The sequence below is a fragment of the Gekko japonicus genome, unplaced genomic scaffold (genome assembly GCF_001447785.1).
Source record: "Gekko japonicus isolate JY-2015 unplaced genomic scaffold, Gekko_japonicus_V1.1 scaffold138, whole genome shotgun sequence".
NCBI classification, from domain to species: domain Eukaryota; kingdom Metazoa; phylum Chordata; class Lepidosauria; order Squamata; family Gekkonidae; genus Gekko; species Gekko japonicus.
The window spans coordinates 535,534-544,691 of record NW_015163096.1 but is presented as its reverse complement, the minus strand read 5'-3'; the positions used below and the strand labels follow the sequence as shown (position 1 = coordinate 544,691).

At 44.5% G+C, this 9,158-nt stretch overlaps 1 protein-coding gene across 2 annotated transcripts in view; it reads left to right on the top strand.

Moving 5' to 3' along the window:
• Positions 1-1,741: 1,741 nt before the first annotated feature.
• Positions 1,742-9,158, top strand: part of RALBP1 (ralA binding protein 1) — a 33,331-nt gene continuing 25,914 nt past the window's right edge. Inside the window, exon 1 of one of the 2 annotated variants that reach the window (XM_015406609.1) lies at positions 1,742-1,804. The gene's annotated coding sequence lies outside the window, so the exon portion shown is untranslated. The other variant, XM_015406607.1, reaches the window with a different exon arrangement.

Genomic DNA, 9,158 nt, shown 5'->3' with positions numbered 1-9,158 from the left:
TGGGATCCAGGGGTGTTTCCTTGGATATGTATATAGTTGGCCACGCTGCCCTTTGTCTTTCGAAGTGTGAAGTACTGAGTAAACGTATGTTTTTTATGTCGTTGTCCGAGTCGTGATGTATCAAACCGAGTACTTTATACCAGTCTCAGAAGCAAGTGCAGGGAGGAAGGGGGAAAGGGGTGCTGCTGTTGTGAGCTGGTAGGCAAAGTGAGTGTTGGGTGGGGGATGGCGACCTTCCTTCTCCCCCCTGCCTGTTCTCAGTCCTTGAAGGAAAAGGGGTCATGGGAGGACAAGAAGTACCCCCCCCCCGGAGGTTTCAGCAATAGCCTCTCTCTCAGGCCTTCCCCTCAGCCCCACTACTTCTGCGGAAAATGCAGGAGGGATGAGAATTGGGGCTGGGGGATCTGGGATAGCTAGGTTCATACCCCCGCTTCCTGAGCCAGGACCCTGCTGTCTGGGTCACCTGGGGCCAGTTGCTCAGCCTGCACCACTTAACAGGATTGTTATTTGTGGTAGGCATGGGGTGGTGGAGGGGAAAATGTGTGCCTCCTCAAGATCCTCAGAGGTAGGTTGGGGGAAGAGAGCAAACAAGGAGAGACTGATCATATCAGTCAGTGGTCGGCTGCTGAGGCTGGGCATATGGGGTGTGTGCTGAAAAACTACCTTATTTACTTGCAAGGACAAAAACTCATCTCCTAAAAGTGCTATATTTACAAAAAGTAACTAAGAAATGTAAGATCCCCTTTATAGTATCCCTAAAAAAAAAACACTAGTCTTGAGCATGATCAGATACATTTATTGGGGCTTTTGTGGGTTCCCCATAAAATCATTTCCTTTCACTCCTCTAGGAATCAATTTCTTTTGTTTGTATTTTGGGTAAAAATAATATTGTTAATTGGGTTTGCCTGTGTCATTTATAAAGTTTATATCTGAGGTACCTGGCATTACAATTTATGACACACATGCCCTGGTCTGACAAAGTAACATTTATGTCAGATCCCACCCTCATGACAAAAGAGTTCGACACCTCTGCATAAGATGAGTTCCACTGAGAGAAAGAACTTGCTTCACTCCTAATATAAGCTTTTATTTCAGGCTGTTTTGAACTTGGATCTCCATGCTCCAGTCCAGCACACTAACTGCTTAATCACATTAATCTGAGGAGTAGGTTCCTTACAAGAGAAACAAGTGCTGTAAGTACTGTTGGAGTGGACAGCTAGCTTGCCACTAATTAGTCAAAGGCTGCATCACCTGCCCCTGAGTTGGGACCCCCACCTGACCAGACCTTTGCTTTAGATCAAGCCCCAAGGGCAAGGCAAGCAAATAGAGAACGTGGTTGTGAACAGGCGACCCTTCTGCATTGGAGTATTACTTGGACTCGGCTAGCCTCACTAACAAGCAAGTTCGGTACAGCTTTCTACCAAGCAGGTGTCCAAAAACCTTGCTGCTCACAGGCCTCTCAGCATTCGTTTCCGCCACAGTCGCGCTGTAACACCCTCATATACCTCTCGTGAAATTAACAAACCTCCCCCTGTCTGGACACCCGCCGGCCACCCAACGCCTACTTCTTGTGTCTGCGACAATCATTTCTTTTCCTCCCTGCCTGAAGTTAAGACTACATTTCCCAAAATGCACTGCAATGATAAGGGGCGGGTGAAACACCAGCAAAGGCCCACCAGTTATTTAAGGATCGTCCACTTCGGACTTGCTCCTCTTATGCGCGAACGCGCAGGCGCATGAACGCCTTTCCGTTTTCTGCTTTTGGAAGCGCTCCCCGCTTCAGAGATTATGACGGCCCCTCCCCGTGAGTAATGCGCGTGCGCCCCTTAATTCCGGCCTCTGCCTTCGGTAGCCAAGAGGCTGGAAGAAACGGACCGGAGGCAGAAAGAAGAGGGCGTTTGCGCATGCGTCCCAGAAGTGCCTCCTTGTAGTCCTTATACCCGACCTTGTAAACAGGTAACAGTGGGATGGGGCACGAAGAGGGGTGCGTCTGAAGCCAAGAAGCGTCCTCGCTTACAACGGCCGCCCTGCGAGCGACGGGGCTCCCCTCTCAGGTCAGTATAGTGGCCGCGTGCATGAAGCCCCCCCCCCGGTTTGTCTCCCACAGCAGCTCCATTCCCAGTGGGGGGGGGATGGGGGAAATAATGTGACTGCTCCTCCGTGAGCGAAGGTTTTCGTTGACTGGGTCTTAATACCGCGCATGCGCACAGGGATCTGCTCAGCGCCCTCTGGGTCTCTGGGAGTGAATTTCATAGCTGTGAGGGCCGGCTGAGACTTGGCTTGTCTCCTCGCCTCCCCTCCGTTTCCGCCTTTAGTAAACTTGGTTGAAGGCCCGAGGGTTGGGGGTATATAGGATGGCGTGGACGTGGGCTTCATGGTCATAGCTTCGTGATCCGCCGTGTCTTCTGCCCCGGAGTTCTGTGTTGTGGCTTCTCAGGAGGACTCCATACTGAGGAAAATAAAAAAAGGCCGGGTGGCACCTTAAAGACCAGCAACAGTTATTTCTTCAGGCGCTCCCCGTCAGTATGTCAGGACGGTTGAAGTAGAGAGACTGAATTCATGGCCTTAGAGCCGGTTCAGACGTTAGTTCACTTCTTTACCCGCCCTCACCTGTGAATTCTAATCGTGTGGGCAGTCGACCTTCTGAAGTGGGAATGGGTGTACAGAACTGCAACAGCAGGGCCTTGGAGCGTACAAGTCAAGATGACTGGTTAAATAGGTGTTTGTTGCTATTCACGCTGGGGATCAGCCTGTTGTCTGAGTACCTGTGGATGGTGTGTTGCAGGCTGAGGATCTGGGGGCTCATTGAAGACCTGTAAAACCATACAGGTGGTGTTCTGGTTTTTCCCCACTCCTCAACCATCTTTTCAATCCTTTCCCCTTTCAAAATACATTATTAGCCATTCTTTCACAAATAACAACTTGCTGTTTCTCTGCGATGTCCCTAGGGTTGCGAATTCCAGGCTGGGGAAACTCCTGGAAATTTGGAGGAGGAGCCTGGGCAGAGTGGGGTTTGGGAAGGGAGCTTAGCTTGATAGAATGCCATAGAATCCACCTTCTGAAGCAGCCATTTTCTCCAGGAAATGGAACTCTAGTCTGGGGATCAGTTGTAGTTCTGGGAGATCTCAAAAGAATGTTGGGGTTGGGAGACTTGCATGCATAGGCACAGAGATGGGGTGTTTTGGAAGCAAGCCTAAAATACAGTTGTTGTTTTTCCCCTTAAGAAGAAGAAGAGAAGAAGAGATTGGATTTATACCCCGCCCTTCACTTGGAGTCCCAGAGCGGCTTACAAACTCCTTCCCCTCCCCACAACAGACACCCTGTGAGGTGGATGCGGCTGAGAGAACTCTGACACAAACTGTTCTTTTTCAAGGACAGCTGTGCCAAAGCTTGTGACTGACACTTTTCTTTATGCAGCTCTTAGCAGCAGACGCATAATAGGAATGGCTGAAGAGTCCTCTTTGCTTATGTTAGAAGCCGTCATGGTATTCGCTTTCCTTAAAATGGGTATCCTTCTACAAAGTGCAAATCATACTATCACTGTTCTGTGTGACACTGTAGCATTATAATCCGATACAGAGTTTCAGTGGTTTTATAGGCATAACTCTGCATAGTATTACATTTTATATGACCTTTTTGGGAGGTTTGAAGATGTTTTTGTAGTGGTCAACTTTGATACTATGTATGTCTTACATACTTCATATGATACTTATTATAGCTTTAAAGTATTATATCCTTTTAGTCCAGTTCTCTTGCTGTCTGCTATAGAATTTTATATCAGCCCAAACTTACTATTATATCTTACGAAGAGAACCTTGTGATGAGTGTTTTAAGATGTTTAAGTCTGTGATCATACTGACTATCAGCAGTTGAACATATAGTAGCAAAAAGGTTGAAAAGGAGCCCTGTCTGAGATACTGGAAAACTGCTTTACTGGATAAGAGGTACAGTTGGCCTGTCTCAGAATAAAAGAGCTACTTGTAACCTTACAATGCCACAGACAACCTGCCAAGACTGCCTTCTTTTGACATGTGATGTTCTGTTTGATCTTTCAGATTTTTTTTTAAGGAACAAACATTGTTCTAGTCACACAGAGTGATCTTGGTGATAAATTTCAGCTATTTTTCTGAAGTTTTGGAAGCACTTCAAACTTTAGAGCAATTTATATATTGCAAGCACTACATTGTTTCTCTTTCCTGTGTGGTTGGATCTCCCACAGCTCCACTAATATTTGAATGAGATAATCACATTGGGAAACCAAGAGTACCCCACCCATATTGTTTACATCATGGTTGTGGATCTCTCTCTTTCTCTCCGTATCCCCTGAACTGCAACTGATTTGTTAGCCCCATGCTCAATATTCTATTTCATCTAGATCTTGTTTTCATTTGTACTTGAGTACTGACCACTATTATGAGAGGCTTGTCATAATCTGGCTTTGGGAACAAAAGAGGAAATATGTTCCCTTTTCAGTTTTCTCTAGTAATCAGGATGTGCTGAGCTACACATACACATGTGAGCTACATGTGCTTCAACAGTGTGTTATAGAAGTACCCTGACAGTTCCATGGATCTAAGCGAGTGGACAAGTGCAAGATCGTAAACAGCTGGTCATCAGTTCACAAGCAAAAATGAAAAAGTAATGATGTTCCCCAAAGCATGCAAGAATCTTTATTCCATGTGAAAGTGTATTAAAAGTGCCCCAACACTTTAAACACACATGACTGTCAGGAATTTTAAATTTAAATTAGTAAAATTATATGGTCAGCCATTCTTAAGAGTGTACAACACATTGACTCCTAAGAATTATTGGTACAATATCATGGGTGAGTGGTGTCAGTGGAGGAGGGGAGAGGGAAAGGCGTCAGGCTCTTGTTCTGTGATTATTCAGTCCAGTACTTCCCTTTCCTCCTGACATTTATTCCTCCCTCCCCCACTTTCTGCTTTCTTTCCCTTGTTTTTCAAGCCTGCTTTGCCTGGCAAGGAGCTAGGAGATCCTTTCCATGTTCCCCTTCCTCCCATGATGCATCAGCACAGCTCTGCCAGCGCTTTCTCTTTTTCTCCTTGCTACCATTTTTTTTGCCCCACTCATTGCTGCCAGTATCTTCTCTGCTTGCTGTGAAAAGATCACTGGAGATGGAACTGTGTAGCAAGAGTGGCTATTTAAATTTTTTTTTTAAAGGCACCCAGGGTACTAAGGGAAAGAAAGGTAAGAGCCCCCAAGATGGACAGGGAGACAGTGGCTTTGGCACATTGCCATTGTCAACTGTTCATTTGTATTGCACTGGTTTTCAAGCATTGTGTAGGTTATATAGAAAGATGGAAAAGCCTGGGGGGATAAAAAATTTCAGGGGGGGGATTTGGAATATCTTTTCCCTATTTTTTTTTTTTGGTGGAGAATTGGGAAATTTGAGGGAGCACTGTGGTGGAAAACAACCTATGATTAATGAAATGTTTCTTAATATAGGTTTTACACACTCATAATATATCGCATGAAAAAACTATGATTTCCCCCCTTTTGGAATGAATAAAAGACGAGATTTTACTAAAAATATGTAGTGTGAACATTTTGATGTCACACAATATACAGCATTAAATAATGATAATTCCTGCATATGCAGTAAAACTATACAGCATTTTCAGGAGTATTTTTTAGTTTAAACGGAAATAATTTTGGCAGCATTTAATACATTATTAAAGGGTTCAGTGTTTTGGTATAAAGCTTAACTTAATATCCTAATATCCTGGTGATATAACGGTATGAGAGTGTTTGTCCAAATAACACACTTCATCTACTGTCAGTGTTGGGGGGTTTTCCTTGCCTTTCAGACGGCAAAAATTAAGATAGCATGGGGTACAGCTGCAGTTCTTTCTCTAGTATTAGGTAAACGTGGCATTAAGAGTGGCGGACTCTAATCTGGAGAACCGGGTTTGATTCCCCACTCCTCCACATGCATCCAGCTGAGTGACCTTTGGTCAGGCACAGTTCTCTCAGAGCTCTTCTCTCAAGAGCAGTTCAGACGTCTCTCAGCCCCACCTACCTTACAGGGTGTCTGTTGCAGGGAGAGGAAGGGAAGGAGATTGTAAGCCGCTTTGAGACTCCCAAGTGAAGGGCAGGGTATAAATCCAACTCTTTTTCTTAAATTTCATAAGTATACCAAATCGTACAATTTTATATGCCAACTAAGGTATGACTGTTGGATGTTATAATGTTTAAATGAATAAATGAACTTTGGTTTCATAGGAAAGTTGCATAGCAAGACAGAAATGTAATAGAACACCAGGAACCCCTTTGCTGTATTTATAGATTATGATGCTAGCAAAATATCAGTTTGAAGAAAAATACATTTTGTAACATACCTTAAGGACAGCCTACTCCCACGTGAACCTACCTGATGACTGTGGTCATTTTCAGGAGCTCCTTTTTGGGTGCCCCAACCCAGAGTTGTCAAACTCACCTGTTATGAGGGCCAGATCTGACATAATGTCAGGTACTGGAGATACAAACATGATCGAGAACAGCAGCTGGTAACTCTGGGTTGGTGTGTCCACATGGTTGGATTGGAGAGCCAGCAGTACAGCACTGGGCAGATGCCCCCTGCTACTTGGAGGGGGGGCAGATCCTTTCCCCAGCTCACTCCCATCACCAGTGCTGTGCTCCCCTTTGCTCCCAAGCAACCATGGAAGGGGACTGAAAAGACAACTAACCTGCAGAAGCAAGGGGACAGTGGCCCAGGCACAAGGCCATGTGCACAGCGGGACCCAGATCAAGCAAAGCCCAATAAGCCAGGTAATCCATGGTAGGGTGATGGTGGGGGTTCAGGCCAGAGATAATTGGCAAGCCATGCCACCCCCATGCAGCAGCAGCTGGCTCAGGCCACTGGATCGTCTGATGGGGGAGTGGACATCACACTCACAAGACCACACATGTGGCAGACTCCAGGCCATCCAGTGACTAGTACAGCCGGAGATCGCTGGCATTGCCCCCCCCCCCACAAGGCGATAACCACCTATGACTGAAAGCCACCTGGTGTTCCATGGGGGAGGGAGGCCCAGCCACCAAGTTGCATGCTTAGTGTCAGAATTAGGCCCCCAATGTATGGAAGAAACTGCCGAAAAACATTCCTCATAGGCCAATGCATGGCTGCTGAATGGGGGGTGTGAATATGGCAGTGACTCTGGCCACCAGCAGGCCCCAGCAGAGGATCCTCTGCATCCCTCCACATGCAAACGCCGATCCCTGGAGTTGCAGGCCTAGAGGAGAGGCATGCAGTCTCACCTTTGGAACCCTGGGCCAGCACAAATGCCGCTGCGGCGGCTCCCAACTTACCAGTGAGGCTGCCACTGAAGCAAAGGGGTTCTGCTTGTCTACTACAGACAAGGTTGTTCTGCCATGCTGAAGCCACAATCAGACCTCCGTCCACTCCCCATCCCCCAAGCAGCCTCCTGTTCCCTCCATCACATTATGCTCGCAGGCTGCATAAAAGCCCTTACCGGTCCCTGGGCCTTATGTTTGACATCCCTGATCTAAGCTATTATTTTGTAGTATCCCCTTCTTGCTGAAAACATTTGGGCGGACTTATATTGTTCTATGTAGTATAGATGCTTGTCCCCTTTTTTGGTAGGGGTGTGTGCGTGCGTGTATGCTTGCATGCCTGAAAGTCATGGTGACTTCTGGTGACCCCTAGTGGGGTTTAGAGGGCTACTGGTTGCAGGAGTCATAAAGACACCAATAAAAAGTAGTAATATTCTTCCATACAGTTCCTAGTAGGGCTTCCTGAGTCTCTCTCATTTGGAAATAGTTATTTTGTTTTCAGTCCAACCAATTAATCTCATTTGGAAATAGTTATTTTGTTTTCAGTCCAACCAATTCAGTCCAACTTTTAGGTCCTATTGATTTAAATACTGTACAAGTGATAAGCAAATGCTTAATTTATTTTCTCCCACAGATCAACAAGTACTTAGCTTTCGCTGATTCTTTTTTTCTGTAGCATTTTAAATGGGGTTTTAAAAATGTAATTTGATAGTCTGTCCAGACAAGTTAACTTTCCTTACTTGTAGCGCCTTTCAACAAAAGTTTGAGTAAGGTTTCTGAGGAAACTGGTTGGATTACATCTGAATATCAGCTAACAAACTATATGAAAAGTAAGTTCTGTGTGGGCTTCTTATTGTTGATGCAAATGTATTAGTAAGAAAATGCAAACCTGAAATAGGTCAAAGTGTGTGTGGTATATGATGTCTGTCTGTTCCTTCTGTCTGACATGAAAAGTCCAAACAACTTTTTTGGGTTGTTTTTTTCTAACATAAGATCTCCCTTGGGCCAAAATCAGTGAGACTAAAGGCAGCGGCTCAAGTTTAGAGCCACGGGGTAAAAAGAGGACCATTTTTCTTTTGTCTTCTAGAAATACGTGGCTATGTTTTCAGAAGAGCTAATCTTCCTTGTAGGTTAGGTGTTCAGTTCAATCTTGCCTATGAAACTTCACTGGAGGTCCTTTTTGGGATTTTCATTAGCAGTAATTACAGTGTGATTCACCTGGGAATAAGGAGGTGCTTCAATAATTTTTATTCAATGATGCTGGTTTTTGAAATGAAACTTGTTCTACCAGTATGTAGTTTACACATGGTGTACTTTTTGAACTGACAAGACAGAATGTATTTTACATAACTGCGAGTCAACTTAAAGGCTGGAGCTGCCAACAAGGAGTTTTATAGTTTGCCTTAAAAAAATTCTCACATTCTGTGATGGAAATAGACAGTTCACAGAGATGTAAAAATGTCTGGAAATTTTGAAGCCACAGGGAAAAAGGGGTAGTGTTGGTGGGCAACAGACATTTTAGGGGAAACTGAAAATATTCAGTGTTTACTTCCTTGTCAAACTTAAATTGATTTTACTGTTTTAGCAACATAAAATGCATCATAATGTACTATATTTATTTGCTAAATTATCTCTATTTAGCATGAGACTTTAAAAAATATATATCTTATACTGCCATCCTAAGCAACCTAACACCATTTGAAGACCACTGAAGAACTGAGATGCAGGTAGAAAAAGAAAATTTGGGGAGTTAAATAATTTCAACTTAATCTTTAGAAGAGCTACTAAAAATATCTCTTCTCTCTGAAAATTTAGCAGACCTGTTTGAATATCTCTAGGTCAGT